The sequence below is a fragment of the Puma concolor genome, chromosome A2 (genome assembly GCF_028749965.1).
Source record: "Puma concolor isolate L17-30 chromosome A2, mPumCon1.1.hap2, whole genome shotgun sequence".
In the NCBI taxonomy this organism is placed as follows: Eukaryota; Metazoa; Chordata; class Mammalia; order Carnivora; family Felidae; genus Puma; species Puma concolor.
This window is the reverse complement of record NC_141668.1, coordinates 67,996,473-68,019,592: the sequence shown is the minus strand read 5'-3', so window position 1 is coordinate 68,019,592 and position 23,120 is coordinate 67,996,473. Positions and strand designations below refer to the sequence as shown.

General features: G+C 38.4%; 1 protein-coding gene and 1 long non-coding RNA gene across 3 annotated transcripts in view; one reads left to right on the top strand and one right to left on the bottom strand.

The window, feature by feature from the left end:
- NXPH1 (neurexophilin 1) overlaps window positions 1–23,120 on the top strand; it is a 300,654-nt gene that overhangs the window by 124,293 nt on the left and 153,241 nt on the right. The gene's annotated exons all lie outside the window — the stretch shown is intronic.
- LOC147583241 (uncharacterized) lies at window positions 10,359–12,911 on the bottom strand. Of its 2 annotated transcripts, XR_015246724.1 has the most exons (3): window positions 12,764–12,911; window positions 11,294–11,414; window positions 10,359–11,017 (listed from the first exon to the last, which is right to left on the bottom strand). It is a non-coding gene; the product is annotated as an uncharacterized LOC147583241 (long non-coding RNA). The 2 variants fall into 2 exon arrangements; XR_015246720.1 differs by having other exon boundaries at window positions 11,294–12,911.

Genomic DNA, 23,120 nt, shown 5'->3' with positions numbered 1-23,120 from the left:
TTTCCTATGGCACTAAGACAACTTTTCAACTATATTTATTTCCAAGCACATTTCTTAGAAGAAATTCTTTAAAGGTGGAATTTAGTTTTGAATCTTTGGAGGTCCTATTAATAGCCAGGGTATGATTTTAATCCACAAAGTCTTAAGAGATACAGAGGTTGTTAGGGTCAGAGCTAAGCTTGTTAAGAGCTAAAATCTTTGTCTCCACAGGATGTGGGACCCAGGGAGCTTATAAAATGAAGAAAGAAGACAAAAACAAAAGACAAAAGAAAGATATGTCAATGTTTGCTTTCTGTCATTGTTTAGGTTTTAGCTTTCTGGCATTTGGGATAATACTGATGTGGTCTAAAAATACAATTACAGCCAGGGGCAGACCTTCATGCTAATGAGACAGATGTGCTCCAAACCTGGCAATGATGCACTCCTCAGTGGAGGAATGATGTGGACCATATGGTGTGAGGTCGGCTCCCTTCCATCAGGATGATCCCATCAGGGCTCTTTGCATTTGAAGCTAAGGGTGTTGTGCTTATGGGTTATTCACATGTTTGGCTGTATGTGGGTAGGTAAGTGAACAGCAATCCTCAGCACCCTGAATTGTGATACTTAGATACACTTAAAATAAAAGTGCTCCTCTTTTATTAGTGCATGTAATGTATGTTTTCCTCATAGTTTTGCCTCCTTTCTCATTTTCAGGAAAAGCCAAGTAGTATTTGAGAAGAAAAGAGGCTCTGAGGATATCTGTTTTGACATTAAAAAAATAAACAGAATGTGGATGATCTATTTCCTAAATTCTTTAGCTTTTTCAATTTTAAATCCTCTTGTTCCCTAGGAAGGCTCTCTGCTTGAAATGGTAGAGTCTGGTCACTAGAACAATAGGGTTTGTAACAATATGTGAAAGAGGATTTTAAGGATTTAAAAAAAGAGACAAATAGTAAGACCTCAGCTTGTCTAATTGCAGTTTAAAAATTTTCTTGATTCCATCAGAATTCCAGGGGGGATCTCACATTGGTGGGAAATTGCCATGATTTCCTGATTTACATGGGCTTTAAGTCCCTTTTGGCTCAGGGCATAGCTAGATGCCATTTTTTTGCCAAACTTGGCAGTAGGGAAGGACACCCCTTGGATGGCAGTGTTGATAGGATCCTATAGTTTGTCTTCATTTCTGATAAAGGGTAGATCCTCAATAAAAGACACTGAATGAAAAGATAGCACACAACCTAGACAAGCTGGTGTCGAGAACCCGTGGTTTGAATGGTCAGGAGTGAACGTAGTTCGCTGGTTGGGGAAAACTGACACACAGATAGACTGAAGTCCAGTGGGAGTTATTTTCTGCTCAGCACTCCATTGGCAGCTGCATTCGTGAATCAACTAAGAGCAGCTTTTATTGATATGGTCACTACGCTTTTAGTTCCCATTTTGAAGTGTATCGCTTTGATGGATGTGTAAGGAATCCGCCTCGACACCTCTGACAGAAGACACCAGGCAGAAGACACGACTAGATTTTGAGCAATCCTGATTCCACAAAAGAGATGACACAGACTGCTGAGTAAAACACAGCAAGCCAGTTTGTAAAGAGCCCAGGCGTTATTTGACAGAAGCACCCTAAGTCACGGTTCTGCCCGCTTGTCTTTGAGGGCTGGAGAGAAGGCTCCTGTCTGAAAGAAGAAAAGAAAACTTCCCCAAGGCCAAAACACACCAGGTTGTAAAAGCCTGGAGTAGAGATTTGTTGACCCCTTGTCACGATCTCCCCAACCTCATTCCTTTGTTCTTCTTGGCAAGGACCCTCTGCTAGAATTTAAGCAGTCTCCTTCACAAGTCTTGTCTATGACTTGTTCATTATTAGTTTTGAACCTTCACATAGCCATTTCTAACTCACAGAATATATTCTCTGCCTTCTATTTGTATATTTACCCTGTTTTTGCTGTCCTTGAAAAATCTGGCTTAAATCTAACTCTTGGGAGGCATTACATAACTAAGTGGGTCCTGCCCATGTATCCCTTGCTTAGCCTTTTATCTGTATTTGGAACAAATGGACCTGATTTAGGCTTCCAGAATTTGTAAACCCTTTACTGGCATTAAATATTTGGTAACCATGTGTTTCGGCTACTTCTGCATATGGGTAGTTATTTCTCCCAACTATAGTGTCACTGCCTAGGGGCAGGAACACGTTTACTTATGCAATGTATAATTTCCTTCTCCCTGCATCCAGGACAGTCCAGTGATTAGCAAACAGTAGGCACTAAGCATGTGTAACAGTTATAAATCCTAAAATAAGAAGTATCTTTATGATGGGCATACTTAGAGAAGGTGAGCAGCAAGAAAGTGCAAAAAAAGAGTGATTATATAAAGTGCTACATATGTTCTGGATATCTACTACTGCATAACAAACTATCCCCAAACATAGAAACTTGATACAATAATCTGGCATTTAGGCAGAGTTTCAAAGGGACTGTTTAATTCTGGTCCATGTGGGGTTAGATGGGCTCTGGAGTCTGTTTCCTAGATTGCTCACTTATCTGGTTTGCAAGTTGGCTCTGGTTGTCAGCTGGGAGTTCAGCTACAAGTGTTGGCTGGGGGCCATGGTTTCTTGCCATATGGGTACTTTGGTGAGGTTACTTGTACTTCCTCACAGCATGGTGGCTGAGTTAGAGAGTGGTCTAGAAGGCAGGAAGTAAAAGCTAACAGGTCAGTTAAGGGATACATCTAGATGTCAGAAACAAATACTGCCTCTTTATGAGGGAGTGGCATGGTCACATTGTAGAAGACTACATGTGATGGGAGCTAGTATTTTGACCCTCTTGGGAAAATACAGCCTACCAGATAGATGTTGCTTTACTAACAAAACTACACAAAGTCAAATAGCATAAAGGGAGGAAACTCCTTGATTGTAAACTCTTTTCAAAATTAATGATGATAGTTAGAGTCCTCTGGGTGGCTCAGTCAGTCAGTGCATCCAACTTCAGCTCAGGTCATGATCTCACGGTTCGTGAGTTTGAGCTCTGCATCAGGCTTTGTGCTGACAGCTCGGAGCCTAGAGCCTGCTTTAGAGTCTGTGTCTTCCTTTCTCTCTGCCCTTTACCTGCTCACACTGTCTCTCTCTCTCTCTCTAAAAGATGAATAAACATCTAAAAAATATTAAAAAATAACTAATGATGATAGTTAACATTTATTTCCTGTTCTCTGCCAGGCACTAGGCTAAAAGGTTTATTATACATTATTGCTCATTTGATTCTCATAGTGTATGAGCTGGACACTTGTTATTGTACCCATTTTACAGATGAAGAAACTGGGATATAAAGAGGTAATAGAGTTTGCTCAGGGTTACAGCTATCAAATGGCAAAGGCAGGATGTTAATACAAGGAGTTTAACCCTAGAACTCACACTCTCTGTTTCCTGTTCAGTCACTATATAGAGCGAGAAGTTGTAATGTAGCACAGATATATAAGAAATGCCAATAGCCATTAGTGCAGGAGTTAAGAACCTGGGTTTGGGTCCCTGTGCTTCTGGGGCACTTGAAACCTCTGTGATTATTACATGGTATTGTTTGTATGTGTATTTGCTTTTATCAGATTCCTAAAAAGGTATGCTTTGTAAATTCTTAAATGTAAATAAATAAAGAATAAATAAATGCAATGTAATTATTCCCCTTTTTCCTAAAAAGGGCTTACTTTCCAATTTCTTACAGGATCAGTTAACTTCCTCCTTTCCTTTTTTAAATTTTATTTATTTATTTTGAGAGAGAGAGAGAGAGAGAGAGAGAGAGAGCGCAGGTGAGCACCAGTGGGGTAGGGGCAGAGAGAGGGAGAGAGAATCCCAAGCAGGCCCCGTACTGTCAACGCAGAGCCTGTCGCAGGGCTTGAACCCACGAGCCGTGAGATCATGACCTGAGCCCAAGATTGAGTCGGATGCTTAACCGACTAAGCCACCCAGGTGCCCCATCTCCTTTAAAACCTTCAGAAAAAGGCAGCCTTGCGACACTGAGGGCACACCAGCTTTGTGGCCTGTGACAGACTTTGTCAGGATCCCAGCGACTCCTTTGCAGTCCTTGTAATCTTAGGTGAATTACTGACCCCTCCCCTCAGGGCCTGGTTGCCTGGGTTGCAAAATGGGGCTAATGACCTTTAAGAGTTGGGAGGACAAAATAATATGCATTGTGTAACATACCTGGCAGTAATAGATTTTCATCTGGTGTTATTTCCTTTAAAGGTATTTTGAGTGTCGCACAGAATTGGTGCGGTAAAAACATTTTCTTCTCAAGTAGCTGCTAACCTCTAAAGGCAGGACAAATCCCCAAAGACATCCGTATACCACATTGCTTACATGTGGCTACATAAACGCCTCAGCTCATGTTTCGGTATTCAGTAGCATGCAGGCTCCATATTTTCCTCCTTGTGCAGAAGCATCCTGCAGCGTTAGGACCAAGTGAAGGGGATACAGAAAATCAATCCAGGCAATTGCTTCTTCACTTTCTGATCAGTGCTTCCCAGGTTACCCCCAGCTTTGAATGCATTTAATCTCTTCTGTGTAGACCAGTATCTACCACCACCCTGCAAGTGTTGCCATTAAAAGAAAGGTACAGAGACCTGTTATTTAAAGGTACAGAGACCTGTTATGAAAATTTCTCTCTGGTCTTCCCTAATTTGCTGTTTTGTTAATAAAATCTGGGAGAGATTTTCATCTGTATTTTTATTTGAGCAATACTTTGATTTTAAACTTTTATAATTACTATGGTTTTGGTTTTTTTTTTTTTAAATTATCAGCTTTCACAGGCAGAATTTTATCTGTTTTTTAAGAACAAATATGAACATGTCTCTGTGGGAGCTCTTGCTTGTAATGGAAGTATAATAGGTAATTCTTCCAGAGTGCTTTTCTCAAATAACTACCTGGACATCCTCCCAGACTTCAATAGTTAGAGCAGCTGAGGTTTGAGAGAGTAGGTTAACAAAGGGTTAAGGGTGAAATAGGCTTTTGATGTTATCTCTTTATCTTTTTAATGTCTGGCAGGCAGGGGAACCAATAAAACTTGGTAATTATTCAGAATATTTACTGAAGGTGCTTCCAGTTTGGTCTCTTTCTTTATTCTTGAGGCCTTTTTTTTTTACAGGTAGGTTCACTTCTTCAAAGCTTTGAAGATGGCTCCAAACTTGTCCTGGGCCCAAATCGCCAAGGAACACAACCCTTCCCTTTTATGTAACTATTACTGATACTTAATAACTTTTTCATTTCTCTTTGTTACTTTTGTATTAAGTTTCATCAGCCTACAGAAGAACTCAAATCATTTTATAGTTAAAATTGATGGTCTGAACTGCCTAGTTTTCTTGCAGTTTCTAGCTTTCCTTATAATTGTTTCAGCTCTGCCTGCTATCCTTTTTGTTGCTTCTCTGTTTTGCTATAGTTTTTTTTTTTTTTTTTTTTTTTGCTGTTTGTTTTGTATTGAAGGCATAATGAACCACAAGAAAAAAAAAAAACCCATGGAATATTGATCACATCCTAATAGTTTTAGAACATCAATGCATACATTAAAAAAAAAAAAAACAAACGTCATTTGATTAAAAAACATGCCTTTTCTTTCTTCTGTCACTTCCTTAGTGGCTTAAGAGATCTGTATTCAGTTTCCTTTAGGTTAGCAAGCCATGCTTTTGTCTTAGGTGTTTTTATTAAAATTCACAACCAGACAAACTTATCATTTGGATCCTAAAATTTAATAAAAATATAAATGCTTTTGGTTCCCATTTTCTTCCTAATTTCATAAGACATTATAATTGTTTTATTATGCTGAGAATATTCATGTCTGCCTCTTATCTGAGTTCCCTAAACCTTTCAGCAGTTAAGTTCACAGTGCATGAGTTTTACAATGTAGCTAGAGAGCTTGGGCTGGGTCTGGTGACCAAGCAGAGCTAAGTGGAGCCCCTATCACTTTAGGTCTGTTAATTATATTCTTCCTTCAATATAGCTCTACAGAGATACAGACTTCTGCCATAGAAATGCAAATATTTCGATGAATACAGAATACATGATGTCACCAATGTGAAGTGGTCATGACATACTGGGCCAGTTCTCAACTCACTTGCCCACTCTGATCCATTTGTAGTAGTTGGGGGAAGCACTAGTTTTCTGAGATCACAACCCGGCTGATGGAAAAAAAAAATTGCCGGAGTGATGATTCCCTCTATGCCTTTTCACAAAGGGAACAATGGCAATGGGAGAGCCGTATATTTGCCATCTTTAATCTAGGCATGTATTATTTATTAAGAAAACAAACAAGGGCTCCTTTTCATTTCATTTAGATGCCTCAGCTACAAACAGGAATCTGCTTGAAAGGTTCACATAACTCATTTCTGAACAACAACACCTATACAGTAGAGTCAAGTCATAAAAAAAAGCAATGGCACATGTAGAAGTTTATCATTATGAAAAGATTACAAGTTGTGTGGTTTGATTTCTCAGACCCAGCCCTCTCATTTTATGAAACCAAAGATTTGTGACTACAGACCCACTTTCCTCCTTGGCAGCAGATACCTCAAAGACTGTTGACATTTGAAAACCAGAGAAGCTGAACACTGACTCTCTAAAGAACACTCTACTTCTAGAAAAGAGGTGATCTGATCTGTTTGACTGTGTTTGATGTGAAGTACTGCAAGGGAGAGTGCACTGTGTGGTCACAGACGTGCTCTCAGGTTGGAAGCAGCCGCTTATTGGGACCCGTATCATTTCTGTTGCACCCTCCAATGGTAGGTTGTCGGCAAGTATTTATTACCCTTTCCGCACCATGTAAGTTAAATTCCTTTTCTAAGGCAATGGGGCCCTGAGGGAATGTCAAGGAAAGGGGGAGAGGGAGAGGAGTCTGGGATGAGATGTCTGGTTCTATAACCTCCTTCCAGGCCATTAGTTGATCTATTAGATCAGCTCCTCTCAACCTTTTGTGTGTAACTTTCCTGGCGGAGTTGTTGAATTATGTACAGCCACTCTCAGCAAGCTGTTTAGGTCAGGGGGCTTTTCTTTGGCATTTAGTTCCCACGTACTTAAACAAAACCTCAATTTGCTAAGGTTTTTAACACTAGAAGCTTGTTCTTTTTATCCATTTTTATTATTTCTTCCATGCATTGTTATTCACAACACATCTGTCTGCAGGTTATGGCATTTTGGCTGTGTTTCACCATGCTAACCTCTGTTACCTCTCCTAGGGTTTAGGAAACAGTCCCCTCTGGATTGAAATATTAATGATCATAAGTACAACAGCAACCCCTCTGCTTTTCAAGTAATGCAATTCTAAGCCGAAGGGCAGCAGCACCAATTATAACTACAGGAATCCTATATACTCTCCCAGTAGGATGCACAGATGCACACACAGGGACTCAGCTGGGCTCTGATACTTGTAACTCGATGCTTCCTTGTGCTTTGGTGTTTTGAGGCTCTAAAAGAGAAAAATGATTCTAGCAAGGAGATTTGGTTGGTGAGGAAGAACCACTCACAACTGCTGAGCTAGCTGTGTGGGAAATTGCCCTTAGGTGCATGGTAGGGCCTCCTCACCTCTGCTTATAACACTCAGTTGCGGAGATGAGGGAAGCCTGTGTGATTCTCAATTTCTTCTCCCTCCTCTGGCTGTTTTCAGTAATTAGAATAGCGTACCAGGGAATGTAGTAGTATATTTTATTTTTGGCTCAACTGCTACCTGAGAGACAGGCTCTTTGAGCCCCAGGACATTCAGCCCAAGGGTGAAAACAAATGAGCAAAGATTATAAAATGGGTCGAGTCACATGGGGTAGAGAGCCTGTTAGCAGAAACGGATGCACAGACCAAGTCTTTTGAGGCTGACTTTTCTGCTAGACTACTCTCTAACTTCAGGCTGACAGTCCAAAGCCTTAGACTAGTAGAGGGCATAATCAGGTTTTGTAAAGGTCCATGGGTTCCCACCAGGAAGAAAGGAGAAAGAAAATGTAGAGCAGAGCACAGGCAAGGAAAAATGGAAGTATTTACATAAAAAGAGAGTTGAGCCCGAACAGTAATACTACAGAAAAGGAGAAAATGAAAATAGTCGCCAAGAAACAAAAAGGCAAAACAATAGGTGATTAATGACCAAATGAGAGTTATAGCATTTATTGAATACCTATAGTGTTCTAGGCACCATTCTAAGTGCTAGATATATATTGACCTCTAATTCTTGTAACCATCTTTTGAGGAAGAGAATATTTCTATCCCCATTTTACAGATGAGGAACTGGAAGTGCACAAAGTTTAAATAACTTGCTCAAGGTCAACATTATACTCTTAACCATTATTCTTCAGCTTCCTCCTAAGAGCTGAAAGAGCCTTTCTAAGAAAAGATTGGAGCAGTTGCCCCGATAAAGATTGGTCCTCAAAAATCAGTAGAATTGAGCTATGCAGATGAATAGTATTAATAAAAGCATTTTAGTAACAGGATGTCTCCACAAAAGGGGATCTCTAAAAATTCATGGTTTTAAAAGATTAGTTAATTTCCTTACAGGAATTAATGAAGTCACTTTCCTTTGCCTCCGTAGCTTTGGATTCAGCTCTGGGTACAGTGAAATGATGAGTTTTTCTTTTCCTTAAGCCATCAGTTGCTTGAATGTGATTTTTTTTTTTTTACAGATATTCATCAATGACTAGTATTTTAATTTTTTTTTAAACGTGTATTTATTTTTGAGAGAGAGAGAGACAGAGTGTGAGCCGGGAAGGGTCAGAGAGAGAAAGAGAGAGAGAGAGACAATCCAAAGTAGGCTCCAGGCTCTGAGCTGTCAGCACAGGGCCTGACGCAGGGCTCGAACTCTTGAACTGTGAGATCCTGACCTGAACCGAAGTCGGACGCGTAACCGACTGAGCCACCCAGGTACACCTAAAGACTAGTGTTTTAGTCTTCTGAAGAATGTTAACTGGAAACTTTAAACCTAATTTAAAAATAAAGTTGATGGAATAATATTAATATTTCACATAATTGGGAGTGCTCCTGATACACAAACAACATGTCAAGCATAAGCCCAATTTTATTAAAAAAAAAATGTATATATGGGGGCACCTGGGTGGCCCAGTCAGTTAAGCGTCCAGCTCTTGATTTCAGCTCAGGTTATGATCTTACCATTTATGGGTTTGAGCCCTGTGTCCAGTTCTGCACTGGCAGCATGGAGCCTGCTTGGGATTCTCTCTCTCCCTATCTCTCTGCCCCTTTCCTGCTTGCACTCTGTCTCTCTCAAAATAAACAAATAAATAAACATTAAAAAAAATAAAAATGTGTGTATGTATATATGTATGTGCACATATTTTAAAAGACTGGAAATATATACCTCCACTTATCTCTGAGACTATGAAAGCTTTCTGTTTTTCTATTTACTTTTCTGAATTTCCTAGTTGTAAAAAATGACATGTATACCTGTATACGCAGAAAGGATGTTATTAAAAGTGAAAATAAACACAGTTCCAGCATCATGTTTTAGAAATGGTTTTGGTAGATACTTAATCAAGTTATGAATTCTAACCAACCCACATATCCCTATCTCTGATTTTTATTTGAATTAAATCTTCTGACTTTATAAGCAAGATAGAACATTGACTTCCGAATCTAAAACAGGATTAGTCAAGCTTCTGAAGGTCAAAATGGAACCAATTCTCTATCACACATTGCAAAGAAAACTGTCAGCTCCTGGTCTAAACTTTGGGTCCGTGGAATCTTTTGCTGTCTTAGTGAACAGCACTGTTTAGTTGGAAGAAGAAAAGCAACATGTTAAAACTGTAAGAAACTATATCTCAAGGCAAGAATCAGCCCTATTTTATGTGCGTTATATTCAATTATTGCGTCTGAATTCATGGAGCTCTTTGAGAGTGCCCACTCACTAGGAAGTTGGGTATCTATGCACCTAGTTAAGTGCTAGAATGAACAATGGAATGAGTATACAGTAGCTGGAGACCAGAAAACTAAACTTACGAAAGTATTACATTTACATGTCCATGTTGCCATATTCATTGATGGTGGAAGAAGGAAGCAAAAAGGACTAAGACGAGACTTTAAGAAGCACTCTCTGACTATGACTAATAAGGCATGAAGACCATTAAGATGTAGTATGAGGGCTGGTAAAGGGAAAGAATCTCAGAAGCAGTAAAACTACCTCAGGATGATTCTGATTGGAGAGAGGGGTTGCCCTCTTGGAAATCCATCCTTCTTACAGATTGACACAAACTTCACCAGCAAATGCTTTATCTGCTTACCTGGAGGTAATTCCCTAGGAACGCTACTTACCCTGCTTTAGCTCACCTGCCCAAATTCTAAACCCCTTAGAGAACTCGGTTAAAAACTGATGGCCCATTGAAATTAAAAGAGCAAAACAAATGGCCACAAAACAAATGAGTAAGTTATGCTTCTTCAGTTATTTAATGGTAGAACTGCTCACTGCCAGTTAGAAGTTGTGCAAGGGACAAGGGAAATGTCTATCTGAGTTTCATTGCATGGAGCTAAGAGTCTCCCTAGTCTTCCTATTGCATCCAGAGCACAGAAATTATGGATTTAGCACATGCTTTGTGCCTAACTGCTCGCTTCTTGGGCAGGAGTACCAATAACCTTGCCAAACACTTGCTCTGATGGGGCTATGTAGTCTTTCCTTGTTCATTGCCTGCTCGCCATCCTGATTTCTTACAGCAAAACGGATTTATGCCAACTGCAAAACTAATAAAAAAGTAAATATTTTTAACCAGTGTAGCAATAAATTAATTTCATGCCTATTTTAAATGGCCCTGTTAATAAAAATAGAACTCTTCTTGTGCTTGAGAATAACTGTATTGACAATGTGATTTTGCTGGCTTTCTCCTCGGGATGTGACATCGCTCACAGCTCTTCCCAACTGCTGCCAGAAGCTGTGTCAGTCGTTGGTTGTGGGTGCTTAACAGCCATCTGGAAGGAAAGTTGGCATCGCCTAGTTGAAGGCATATCTCAAATCGAGGGATTGTAGCTGCCATTGCAGTTAGTAAACACTGTAGCTTCCCTGCTGGATTGAATGTCTACTCCAAATTCCTGACGGGAAGAGAAAACCAAGAAAATCAAAGCATCACCTGAATGCTTTGCTGACTGGCAATTCATGAAGGCAGGAGTTTCTCTTTTAGCCCAGAGCTCAAAGCAGATGACGTGTGGTCCATTTTCATTCGTAATCTTATTAATAGAGCCAGTCAACTGCTGCCCACGCTTAGAAAAAACGTGCAGGCCATGCTCCTTAGAAAGCAGAATTTGAAAGTTTTTGCTGGAAATAAATGAAGGAGCAGGAGGCATAGGATTATTTTGTTTTTTATTTACCTGACACTCTTGTCACCTGTTCTGGGAGGCATGGGCAGTCATTTTATTGAATCCTCTTCTGCTATTTGCTGGACAGGATCCACTTTGCAAGTGTACTTCAAGAGTCCCCTTAAACTTTGGACTACAGGTAGCAAGCAGTAGAGATAAAACAGGAAACTTTTGTTGAGAACTCTTTATAATCTGATTACCTCTGGTTTATAAAACTGTACCTCAAAGCAGATGCGACCTGGCGTATTTTTTTCTAATGACTATTCTGAGAGACCTGGAGAGTGAGGATGGATAAATTCCAACCCACTGTTGTCCCTTCAAAATAAGCAAAATGTGCTTTTGTTGTCATTATGCTGTTCATTTCTTTACTCTCGGAAGTATTTCCCAGGAAAGTTTGTCTTTTTTTTTTAATTGAAGAATAATTGACATGTAATATTGTATTAGTTTCAGGTGTACAACATAGTGATTTGATAATTATATACACTATGAAATGGTCACCACAATGTCTAGTTACCACCTGTTGAAAGAGTTTGTCTTACATCCATCTTTTAAGCATGCATGCAATATGGGATCTTGGCATTTTTAAAGCCAGAAACACCAAGGAGAGTATGAGACAACAGAAAAATTTAAATGTAGAATCCAGATTGTCTGCTCGAATCTAATTAAAGAGCCCTGGGTTTACTGGTATGCTTAGGTGTTCCCATCACATAGTTTAAGGAATAACCTGATACCATCTCTTGGTCCACTGTTGCTTTTACCAGAGTTTTAGGAGAAATACCTTTACAGTGGATTTCCATTTCTAGGGCCATAGCTGGTGGCTTATAGGGTCATAAATAAATTAAAAAAAAAAAAAAAAAAAACCTATTCTTTTGGTTCAGTCTTCTCCCTCTTATCTCACTGTAGCCTAACTCCTCTCTTTGGATTAGGTATAGAGGATTCCTTGTGTGCCTTAAATTTTGACATTTCCCTTGAAATTTCTATTGTTTTTGACCACTCCTAACCAGGTGCCAGATAAGGCCTTTCTACTGTCAAGAGAATCCAGTTGTTATTACTTCCTTCTTATCTGCTTTGGTTTTCAAGGAAGTACAACATTGTGTTTTCAGAGTCTCCCATAGACACCAGCAGAAAAGCTTTAATCTCTTTAGTTTTGGTGCACATTCTCTTCTCCTAATATGTCAGGTACTTGTCCATATGGAATCACTGGAAGTTTCTCATGTGACTGCGCTGTGAGAAAAGTCATAGCCTCTTTTGTATGGCTGTGAAATTGTTCCTAAACTAAACCTGTTGCTTAACTTTAGTTGAATGGATAGAGACCCATCACTTGCTCAGATTATTTCAAGCAAAAGAGTATCTAGAGCAAAGATCCATGTATCCCTGAAGTTCAGTGGGAGCATTGTGAGAAATCTGGCTTCTCTGTTGACTACTTGGTGACTCTTCTCTCCCACATCAACATTTCTGATGGAAGCTTTGCCTTTCTCTTACCTCCATTACACCTTCTCTACCAACTGTTTTTCTCAACTGATGGTCTCTGGTCCCTCATACTTCAAGCTTATGACAAGTCTTACAGTTCCACCTCTGATGTTTTTTCAGTTCTCCCAAATAACTGTTAAAAGTATTTGGGGGAGGGGCTCTTGGGTGGCTCATCCGTTATGTGTCAGTTAAGCTGAGATTTCGGCTCAGGTCATGATCTCACAGTTTGTGAGTTTAAGGCCCTCACTGAGGTCCTCACTGACAGTCTAGAGCCTGCTTGGGATTCTCTCTCTCTCTCCCTCTCTGCCCCTCCTTCACTCTCTCTCAAAATAAATAGGTAAACTTAAAACAAAGTGTTTAAAAAGAAGTCTTTTGGGTTTTCCAGAAGCTATTTCTTGAGAAGCCCTCTTCCATTTTTATTTTAAATAACAGGTTCCTTCAGAAGTTGATTTTTAAGCTTAAATTACTTGCCTTTGGTTTTTGTTCCACCTCTGGTCAGATCATCTCTAGCAAGGGTCTTAGAGTAAATACTGGGCCTAGGGATTGTAAAAGGACATTTCCTCATGGAAGAGGCTGTGTGCAGATTCTGCAAAGACTGACACCCGAGAAGCCAATTTTGGATTGAAAGTATTTCTACAGAACTACTGTGAATCAAACATACATTGAAAGATAAAGGAGGGACCAACTTTATTGTATTCTGAACTTGAACATTTTAATTTGTTATGTTTTGAATGACTCTTAAAGGAAAAATGTGAAATTATGAAACAGAATATTGCAATATTATGACTTATACCAGATCTTTTCAAACTCTGTTGTTCTCTTTGTCTCGGGTATTCAATGCCAGTAGGTTGAAGGGTGTACATTTCTCTGAGATGGACCATACATGCTGCTGTCTGAGGTTACTTTTCCGCTAGTAAGGCTGTGTGGAATATGGTGTTCATCATAATAGATCTAAATATAGTTTAGTTCAAGGAGAACATATGGTCTTTTGGTGTTGCTTAGGGCATGGTTTCACTGGACTGATTTCAATCGTGTACTTTTCTGTGTATGGCACTTAACAAAGTTATAGACAGTTTGAGCTGGGAGTGACCTAACATCATCTAATCCATTCTTTTCATGTTTACAGGAAAATATTTGTCCAAAAACAGGTAATTAGTGTGGGTGTGGAAATTAGGAGCTATGTCTGCTGGATTTTAGGGTAAGGCTTTTTCTAATGAACCATGCTACTGGCAAGGATGGATAAATCATATGGCTTTAAAATTATACTCATCATCGGGGCGCCTGGGTGGCGCAGTCGATTAAGCGTCCGACTTCAGCCAGGTCACGATCTCGCGGTCCGGGAGTTCGAGCCCCGCGTCGGGCTCTGGGCTGATGGCTCAGAGCCTGGAGCCTGTTTCCGATTCTGTGTCTCCCTGTCTCTCTGCCCCTCCCCCGTTCATGCTCTGTCTCTCTCTGTCCCAAAAATAAATAAACGTTGAAAAAAAAAATAAAAAATAAAATAGCTTTTAAAAAAAATAAAATAAAATTATACTCATCAAGAGCCTTTTAAATACAGGTGAATAGAATAGAGCAAGTTATATAGATACTAACTAGAAATATCCTGAGGATGTAGAGACTTCTAACATGTATATCTGGTTCTGAGCCAAGATGCTGGGCTTTAATTTCCTCAAATGCTGTCAACATTTAAAATTTCCCTTGTATGTTTCTTTTGGGGACCCAATTTCTTTTGCCAATGAATAGGCAAACAGGAACTAATAATGTACTTTCATTAGCTACATTCTTCTCCCTGATGTTATGAATTTCTTTATCTGATACTCTGTGCAAATGTTTTAGATGATAAGTTTTTACACAATGCCCAGCATAGCAGCTTATTATGTAGATCCATAAAGAAAAAGGCTATATTTTGTACAGTAGGCTATGTTAATGTAATGGGGAAAATATTTAAGTTACTCTCCAAGGTAATATAACCGCTTAACTATGATTCTATTTTTTTGATAGATCTCCAAACTTGGTGTTTTGGTCAAACAGCAGGTCATCAAATACCTCATCCATGATGCCTAAAAGAAAGCTCACTTCCTTAGCAAACACCTAGTTTTAACAAGATAAATGTTCATTGGATCAGTGAAAAAATGTTCTGTGAAGAACCAGGTACCTTGCTGGTACTTGACGTCTATGTCAATTATAGTTTAATGGAGGGCTTTTTTGTTTGTCTCGATATGGATAATAATTTCTAAGAATAGAGAACTTTACCTTGAAGCCAGTGCTGAATGAGATGTTTACTATCTTTGTGTTTATACCCTCACCCAATAACTGAGCAACCCAACAGGGGGTTGATAATCAATAAGAATTCCAACTTACAAATGCAAAAGAAATTATAGAATTAGAAAAAAATCATTTAAAAAACTCTTAAAATATTGGTTCTTAAAAATGGAAGCCAATGGCTTCTAAAACTATTTTAATAAAATTTTTAGGAACATAGAATAATTAATGGATTAGGTTGACAATTCTTAAACCCACTGATGAATCTTAATCTCACAAAATTTGGGACCACCAGACATTATGTGCATCCTATCGGTGCCATAGAACATACGTAGCACCCCCTATGAGGATTTTTGCCAAAAATAGTTCAACCTGAATTCAATTAAGCCCCTAGTCATAGCATCCAGTTCTTCAACAAATAAACAGCATAAGAAAAAAAAAGTGAGGAGGAACCAAGTGTAAGGAGTAGACATTGCTAGGATCCTAATTCAAATACATCACTGTAAGAAGACTTTTTTTTTTGAGATCAAAGAAAATTGAGTATAGACTGGGTATTAGATTATACTAAAGGATATTAATTTTGTTGTGTGTGATAATTTTCTTGTGGCTATATTAAGATAATCTGTGAGAGATACATACTGATGTATTTACATGTGAAATGATATGGTATTTGGAACTTATTTTATTTATTTTTTTTTCAACGTTTATTTATTTTTGGGACAGAGAGAGAGAGACAGAGCATGAACGGGGGAGGGGCAGAGAGAGAGGGAGACACAGAATCGGAAACAGGCTCCAGGCTCCGAGCCATCAGCCCAGAGCCTGACGCGGGGCTCGAACTCCCGGACCGCGAGATCGTGACCTGGCTGAAGTCGGACGCTTAACCGACTGCGCCACCCAGGCGCCCCGGAACTTATTTTAAAACAGTGATAAACAGAGGATGAGAGGGTAGATGAAATGAAGAATGGCATACTACTGATAATTTTTGAAACTGGCTGATGGATCCATGGAAGATTATTATGCTCTTATCTCTGTTTTCATGTATGTTTCAAGATTTTAAAAATAAAAAGAATTACAGAAGAGCCAACAAAGGAAACTATGTCTTCATTCCAGAATATGTGAGATTTTTAAAACCAGAACTCAGGTTTGACTTGGTAAGAAAAGTAGATATTCTGGGGCACCTGGGTGGCTCAGTCAGGTGGCTGACTCTTGATTTCGGCTCAGGTCATGATCTCATGTTTTGTGGGATCAAGCCACTCATAGAGCTTTGTGCTCTCAGTGTGGAGGCTTCTTGGGATTCTCTCCCTGCCTCTCTGCCCCTTCCATTCTTGTGCTCTCTCTCTTTCTCTCAAAATAAAAAACTTAAAGAAAAGAAAAGAAAAACAGATATTCTTCAAGTTCTCAACACTGAAGGCTGAAAACTTGTGTCTTAGGATAGGCTTTCTTTAGCTACTAGTTTGCTGTATTACTGCGTGTGTGTCCATAGGCATAGAGGTAGCATCTCTATTACAAAAATAGTAGTATCCACAATAAATGGTTGTAACGAGGTTTAAACATGAAAATGTATGTGAAACACCTGGTATGGTGCCCAGCATGCATTCATTCCTCAATAAATAAGGCTGTTGCTATCTTTGCTTCATTTAACAAAGACAAAGTAAGTGTCAGGTATATGCCAGACTTGTGCTAAATCTAGGGAGTTTTTATGAAGGAAAAAAAAAAAAGATGTGGCATCTGCCTATGAACGATTCTTAATTTATTGGAAAAGTTGAATCTGAGGAGACTGGTGTTCTGTACGTGTAAAAGAGGGTAAAATACCAGCAGCTTCATATGGTTCAACCTGGTAACTGAAGTGAGATATAATCACAGAGGTAGTGAGATGAAGTGTTTAAGATGACAGACTCTCGTATCAGGTCGTCTGGGCTTGAAACTTGGCTCTGCATGAATTGGGTGATCCTGAATAAAGTAAGGATCTTTACTGTCTTCCTTCATGGTGCCTTCGTTCATGGTCTGTAAAATGGGGACATAAGAGTACTTACCTTATAGTATTGTTTCGAGGATTACACATAAAATTCAGACAATAGTACTTAGTACATATAAAACCCTGTATATTATTGTAATCAATGCATGTCCAAAGTTATGGGAGGTGCATGTAATTATATATAATTTTTTAATGTTTATGTATTTTTGAGAAAGAGAAAGAGTGAGAGAGGGGGAGGGGAAGAGAGAGAGGGGGACACAGAATCCAAAGCAGGTTCCAGGCTCTGAGCTGTCAGCACAGACCCTGACATGGGGCTCAAACTCATGAACTGGGAGACCGTGACCTGAGCAGAAGGTTAACTGAGCCACCAGGCGCCCCTTCGTGCATGTAATTATATCAGGTGCCAGGGGTTGGTGCTGAGGGGATGATAGTTTCACAGGAGAAAGTGTGACATTTGAACTTCACCAGGAAGAAGGAGCCACTCAGGCAAAGAAGATTACTCTAAGGACATTTTAGGCAAAGGGCCTGGAAATAGGAAAGAAGAGTTTCAGCAGCAGAAAGGAGTGGTGTGGGGAATGGAGTTTAGAACATGAGTCTGGAGGATGGAGAGGAGCTGCATGTGAAGTTATGATTGGTAGCCTGGGTGGCCTATGTCTTGATAATTCAGTAGCAGAAGGAGTCATAGGAAAATTTTACCCAGAATAGTGACAGAAATGTGGTGATTAGTTGGAATGGAAGGAAGACTTGCTGGGAGTCTATAAAAAAAACCTAGAGCCTTGCTGTTCAAAGTGTGCATCCTGGACCACCAGGAAATGGGAATTCATGGGCGCCATCCTCAGAACCTGAATTTTAACAAAATGTGCAGGTGATTCATGAGCACACTGAAATTTGGGAAACACTGGTCTGGAGACAGCCCAGGAGTGCCTGGGCTAAGGCAGGGACACTGGGGATGTCAAACAGAGAATAAGGATCCACTAACGCATGTATTTAAGAGGTGAAACTGAAAAGATTTGACTGATAAGTTACGGGGGTCGAAGAGGGGGTGGCTGAAGAGGGTGCCCTGAGAATAAATCTGTGTTTCCTTATTAAGATTTCTGGATGGATGACTGGTAATGCAGGAAAAGGGGAAGTGTTGGGGAACAAAGGTGAGAAAAAGAATTCATTTTATGGCATGTTGATTTTAAGCAGCCTATGGGACATAGAAGATCCATAAAAAATGGACTGAGGAAAATGAAAGTACGTTATTAAGAAGAAAATCTGAAGAAAGTAGTTATCTTAACGTCAAGTAAGAAACCAATGATGACAAATGCTAGACATATCCTCTCTACTGTTCTTCTATAATAGAACAAGGGCACATTAGAATAGGTTCTCTAGTGTGCATTAAGTACTCTGAAAAATTTTTGAGCTTGTAAAGTCAAACATTCCTGGCTCCTCTGTTAAGTATAAATGCATAAAAATAAAACTGTAAGACACAACAGAGCTTGATAATTTGTACATAATTCTACCATGAAGACTTGGCAAGAATTCAGGCTCTGGAATTTGGAGAGGTTAGGGACTCCTGGTGATTTCTTGGCATCAATGTTAGTGGACTTTCTTTTTTAAACTTGGTTTAGAAGGATGTGGAGAATTCAGATATCTCAGTCCGCTATCTGCTGAGTTTAAATGAAATGCTACCCGGGGGTAGGTTTGAGAGGTTATTTAGCCAGATTGTAGAATCTCTAAATATGCAATCACTCTCCCACTCAGAGTTCCCAGATTTAGCAAATAAAAATACAGGATTCCTAGTTAGATTTGAATCTCATAAAAACACAAACAGTTTTTTAGTATAAAAATATTAGACCAAATATTGCATGGGATATACATATACATGTACTTAAAAAAAGAATCACTGTTTATTTGAAATTAAAATATACATAAGTATTATGTATTTTACCTGGCAATTCCTTCCAATGTCCTAGTTATGGCAAAGAATGTATACACGCGCGCGCACACACACACACACACACACACACACACACAGTAAATTTTAGCAAATATTAATGTCCAAAGACTAAGCTGAGAAATTTTCAAGATTTTATGTAGAAATTTATTACATTAATTCATACAAACATCCAGTTTGGAGGAAAAAAACAGAATAGCCTTGTTAGGAACATTATGCCATGATTTTTCTTCCTGTGCTTATGATAAAATTACTAGTTTATTTTTTTAACCCCTACATACATTTTAGTACCTTGTTCCATAATGTTAATACAGCATTTAGTGGGAAGACAGTCTATAATTAAGGCATAAGTTTTCAAACAAACTGCAGATGTACAGCTGTGAGGGTAGGCTTGATGCTTGATTTGTAGGGGAGACTCTGATGTTAATCAGATGTGCTTCTACTTACCGAGATGATGTTGAAAATAAAGCTGTATTACAGGTAGTATCTAATACATATATATATATACATCTAATACATATATATTTATGTATTATATATGTATATACATGTATATATATGTATTATATATGTATATACATCTAATACCTATATATATCTAATACATATAAGATAATACATACATAGTATATATATATATATGTATATACCTCTTAAGTTGTGTCTGTTTTTAGAAATTTTAAGACATGGATCTATATTAGGTCTTTTTTCTCAATTAAAAATTCAACAAATATGCCAGAAAGAAAATGTGATTAAAAAGTAGTTGGCAGTACAATATATTATGGAACAACAGGGAAATAAGGAATTACTTCCATCAAGGATCATTTGAGAAGGTTTCACAGAGGGAGTGGCATATGAGCATCTTGAAATATAGTATTAAAAAAAATCTTTCTAGTATGTTCTTTTTTTCTAAATATAAAGGAATATATGCATAAGTTTTACAAAGACTATAATAGCAGCAGAAAACTATCATCCCAAGTCTCAAGAGCTAGAAATACCAATATTATTTTTATATATTTTCTTTTAGCCTTTTTTCTGATATTTTTTGCATAGTTAAGATTGCATATGTACATGCAATTTTCTATCCTGCTAATTCACTTAACGTGTCTTAAATATTTCTTTCTCTCATTATCATTAAAAACTCTCTGTTGGGGCGCCTGGGTGGCTCAGTTGGTTGGGCGTCCGACTTCGGCCCAGGTCGTGATCTCACGTCCGTGAGTTCGAGCCCCACGTCGTGCTCTGTGTTGACAGATCAGAGCCTGGAGCCTGTTTCAGATTCTGTGTCTCCCTCTCTCTCTGACCCTCCCGCATTCATGCTCTGTCTCTCTCTGTCTCAAAAATAAATAAACGTTAAGAAAAAAAAGAAAATTAAAAAAAAAACTCTCTGTTAACATTGTTTGAACAGCTAACCAATAAGCCATTATATGAATAATATAATATTATTTATTTTATTTATTTTTATCTTTTAAGTGGGGAGGGACAGAGGGAGAGGGAGAGGGAGAATCTTAAGCAGTGTCCATACCCAGTGTAGAGCCCGACACAGGGCTGGATCATACAACCATGAGATGGTGACCTGAGCCAAAATCAACAGTAGGAATCTGAACTGACTGAGCTACCCAGGTGCTCTGAAAACTGATTTTTAATATAATCCTCTAACTTTGGGTTTTTAGGTACCTTCCAGAGTCTTTTTTTCTTTTGCTTTTATAAAATACGCTGTTGTTCATTTAAAAAAATCTATAGTTCTGGTTATTTCTAAGACTTAAAAGTAGAATTATTGGATTAAGGCCTAAAATAACATTAATGGTCTTGACACACATCCTACCAAACTGCCTTCTGAATAGATTGTCCCAGTTTACACTCAAAGAGTCAACAGAAAGGATAAAAGGGAGCACTGGAAGATAGAGGTAGAAAGTGTAGCATGTAGTCACCAGCAAGGAATAGTCAGGTTTGTTTGGAGCATATGCATGAGTGATGGATGGTAAGTGAAATTAGGCTAAAAACGGCATTTAAAACCAGATTTTGGAAGACCTGAAATGCCCCGTACGGCAGTGAGCCTTCCTTCTGCAGGCAGTTGTGAGCCACAGAAGTCTTGTGAGTAGGAGAATGTCATGACTTTAGAACTTTCTTCCAGTTAATTATAGGTTATTAAATGTCTCTGAACTTTTGGATCATGCCCAAATAATATTTGAGGTCATCAGCTATCAAAATTTGAATGTCTGGAAATAAACTATGCCATTGGCTCATCATGTTTAAAGATATCATTGACATTTACCTTATTGAACATAAATTGATTTTTACACACTTCTGTCAGTGACTGCATAAAGCACCTGGAAGGTAGAAAGTGCTAGGTCAACTCTATGTCATGGAAACCTTTTAATGTATACTCCAGTGGTATATAGAACTGTGAGTGTTATAAAGATTTATTGAGGATTTAAGATGTTTCCAGGACCTTCTTGTTTAATCATATGCCCTGTAACCATTCCTGGCTCAGAGCAGGACTGGCAGAGCAAAAATGCTTTCAAAAAGAGTCGATTCAGGTACATATACTGTCTTTTTAAAATCAGGTGCAGTGAACTTTTTTTCCTCTAAGTGCTTCTGTTTCTCTATGGCACTAAATACTTATATGAAATGTTAAAAAATTAAGTTACTCAAATATCCAGATTTATTTTACATTTTTTAGGCAGAACTGGGTGATTTTATTTTCTCCCATCACACAGAAGCTTTCATGGAGCAAGTATGGACTCAGATTAATGTTGCTCAGTCTGGTCAATGGAGATTGTCTCTTTCTGAAGGAAGAATATGAAATCTGTTGACTTCTTTTATATGAGTGCATGACCACAAAAAGGAAGACGAAACACTGTCTGACTCTGGCAGTCACGTGATTTTCCACGGGTTGTTTTCTTGGTGTCTTGTGTCACATGCACTGGGGCTAGGAAAAATGCACGGTTCTAAATTTGGAATCTATTTAAACACTGAGGGTTCTGAGTTTCAAATTCAACTTGATCTTTTCAGCCTTTGGATTCTGTCTCCTGCTGTCATAACATCACTTCTTGATTCAAAGGGGAAGAAAAGAGATTCATAGCACCTCAAATAGAGCTTCTCGGGCATGGCCGTGCGTCAAGTGTAAATGAATCAGAAAACCGAGCATTAACTTTTACTTGAAATAGATAAGACTTTAAAAAATAGGGATAAAATTGCATTGATGGTTTGAAATAGCTATTCAAGTATTTTATGGCACCTACCACCAGACATGCTTGGTTAAGAGCGTGAGGCGCTCCTTCCATGTTACAGCGATTGCTGGAGACAATTTGTTAAATCTAAAATGTAAATAGCCTCTCCCTTTTATTCTATGCTTGACTCTGACATTAATACTATATCATTTAAATGACTAAAAGAGTATTTCTGACCAGGCTTTATAATTTTGTCATAAAATTTTGCCCAGAAGGAATTTTTGCTTAAAAGGCCAACCATTTAATACGTTTTTCTTTTGGCCAATTTAAAACAAATACATCAGGTCAGTTCTTTTTATGACACAAAAGGGAAAAATGATAAGTTTTCTTATTTCAGACTTTTTTATTTTTAAATTTCTACAGCTGAAATGTCTCTTCTTTCCTTTAAGTACAAACTGACAGGTCATTAATCCTTAATGTGGGTTTAAACCTCTGGGTATTTTGGGGGAAGAAAACTCATTAAAATTCTTTTGTTTTATATGTAACTGTCCTAATAGAAATTTGGAGTTCATGTTTAGAATTTGTTAAAATGGATAGAAAGCATAGAAATCCTTTTAAAAAGAATGGAAGTACAAGAAATTACTTCTACCTATAGTCAATGCTGTCACTCACTATTCCTGAATGTCTGCTGTTAACTTTTTATAGACAGAACGTAAGTTCTGGATGTCCATATTTTCAATATGAATATATTTATTTCATTTTGCATTATCTGGGTGGGTTTTATACATTTAATGGAATTTTCTCTAGTGCTTTCCTATATTTCTGAAAAGTACTGGATATTTTTGTCTTTAATTCTACCCAAAGTTGAGGGATTAGGCAGTCATCCTGCTTTTATTTTTAAGGAAATTGGCTTTACTTGGTGAAGTTTAACTAGCAATGGTCTATATGTAGGTAGTGGAAAATGTTTTATTGATACTAGTGAATCTATTCTGCATTGTGTTGCTGCATTATATTTTCCCCTTCCTC